Below are 2390 nucleotides of genomic sequence, written 5' to 3'. Positions count from 1 at the left end.
ACCACTGGCAGTTGGTCGGGCCGAGTTGGAGGTAACTGCTTCTACCGTATAACTACAATACTCTGTCCTAAAAGAGGTTAGTCTTTATCAAGTATAAATATCATTATTGTACCTGTTCTGTCTTAGTCGGAGAACAGGTGCACCGTTGATGGTCTAGCTAGCTGGGCTCATCAAACGGAACGTTTAGATCAGGGAGGATGAACTTAGAACCAGATGCTGCATCAGCATTCCCGTTGCAACGAGCATTTGAAACAGACGATTGCACACAGACATCACTCCCTGAGACAACTGGTGGTCATCACAAGCCGTTGATGCCATTTGAAGTTGTTGTCCAGAGACTGATTCCTCCGCTACGGATGTTGATTCTTGAGATGGCTGCAGATCAATCTGAACATAAGAGAATGTCATTGTCTAACATGATTGAAAGAAGTATCAAAATTTTCAAAGAAAGAAAAGAAGAGTGTAATTACCTTCATCCGCTTTAGTCTCTCGTGTGTAGCCCTTTGTCTCTCCAGATTCATTCGTAAGGCTGCCATTTCCTGAAGAGGAAACGACATCGGTTATTGAATCAAAATTCATTACATTGTAGATGAAGCACGGAATATACCCTTTTTAGCTCTCTTCTTTCCTTGAGCAGTGAGCTCTCTTCGTCTTTGAGCTCTGCCAAAGTCTGTCATATACACAAGAGTGGAAGGAACACATTAGTATGGCTCATGCTCATGTTCAAGGCTACATGTTGATTAACATGAATGAGTTTTACAAATAAATAAAACTTCATACATTTGATGAAAAAGGTATCCAATGTGCATTTGAAACATCAAAATGCACATAACTATATTATTTAGACAAGTTATTTGCATCTTCCAAATCCATCCGTATACTTTGAAATGACTATTAGTACTACTATATAACATCTAACTCAAGAAACCTATTAAACTCACCTTCTTTTTCTTGACCTCTTGGAGTTGGTCTTTTCACCATCTACATTATTACTCTGCATCAAAATTAGGAGCATCTAAGAGTCAGGCATATCTACATTGAATCGAATTTAAAGTAATATATAACTCAGAAAGAGGGAAAATGAGTATGAAAAAGCATAATCAGTTGAAGAAGAAGTAGAATAAATTATGGGCCGAAAACAACAGTTTGGTGACAAGAAAAGAAAAAGGGGCCCCCTTCACCTTCAACCACTCAATCCATTTCCTACAAATGGTATTCGCCTATTTCACGCCACCGAAAATCACACACATGCTAGTTGCTACTACTATTTTCAAACCCAATCATCCCCATCCAACTTTATCCTTCTCAAAAAATTCAACCTTTCTTGAAGTAACAAATCGGATGATTATATAATTACAATTGCAGCAACACCCCACGTTAACCCACTGTCTTTCAATAAATCAACCCCTTTTACAAAACCCAATTACTACTATGCAAACTTCAGGAAAAAATGGTTGTAGCAAAGCTGTCACATTCTTGATTTCATCTTAACTAATCTTGTCCTAAACACAACCTAAGTAAACCCCACCCGAGTATGCATGTGGGTTTAATTAGATATGACGCTTAACAGGTGGCATGTTGTGATTGGAGGAAAGTGTGGGACCTACCCTATTTAATTAATTAATGAGTAATTAAACACCACTCGTCCCATTTTGCGACGCCACCGCTTTAACGGAGCAGACCTAAATTACCCAAACTACCCCTACGTGTAAATATTCTAGAAAATGAAAGAAATTCCATTTCCATTCAATTCCAAGAAATTCGGTACTATGACTGCTAGAATCGAGGGATATTTCGGTCTTATCACTAGTTTGGGGGCGAAGTGGGAGGAAAAAACGTGATAAGAGTGATTCAATGCTCCTCCTTGTGACGTTGAAACAAAGTGTAAGACTAATTTATTTCAGAAAATTAGTGAATTCAAAATTAGGAAGATGGAAGCGTGGTATGAGATTCGGGGCATGCAGGAGGGGAGGGTAATTTTGTGAGTTTGAGAAAAGAAAGTGAAGAGAAGAAGCAGAGATATTCTGATTCTGGTAAATTGATGATACCTTAGATGTGGTTGAGGTGGAGAGTTTGAAGTCGTGGGAGGCGGAGGAGGACAGCGACAGGGAGTGGAGGGGCTGCTGCGCCAGCTTTCCTAACCTTTGACCTCCGCTGACGCACGCTCCACTCCCGCGGCGCGCGGTGTAGGCGCACCAGGAGGTCCACCACCATAGCGTCGTCGGTCATGGCGGCGTTGACCCATTCCTCGTCAGGGGCCACCACTGCCCATATTGGCTGTTACTGTGAGAGAGAGAGAAAGATGAAAAAGGGAAACTGGAATGATGGTGTGTTGGCGAACAAGTTTTCATATTTATTTTTAGTAAAAGTAATAAATACATACTATGTGT

At 40.6% G+C, this 2390-nt stretch overlaps 1 long non-coding RNA gene across 1 annotated transcript; it reads right to left on the bottom strand.

Moving 5' to 3' along the window:
- Positions 1-297: 297 nt before the first annotated feature.
- On the bottom strand, positions 298-736 carry LOC125200040. Its single transcript, XR_007172657.1, has 3 exons — positions 608-736; positions 471-539; positions 298-387 (listed from the first exon to the last, which is right to left on the bottom strand). It is a non-coding gene; the product is annotated as an uncharacterized LOC125200040 (long non-coding RNA).
- Positions 737-2390: the final 1654 nt, after the last annotated feature.

The sequence above is a fragment of the Salvia hispanica genome, unplaced genomic scaffold (genome assembly GCF_023119035.1).
Source record: "Salvia hispanica cultivar TCC Black 2014 unplaced genomic scaffold, UniMelb_Shisp_WGS_1.0 HiC_scaffold_784, whole genome shotgun sequence".
Classification (NCBI taxonomy): Eukaryota; Viridiplantae; Streptophyta; class Magnoliopsida; order Lamiales; family Lamiaceae; genus Salvia; species Salvia hispanica.
Note: the sequence above shows the minus strand (reverse complement) of the source record. Positions and strands in the feature narration are given on the sequence as shown.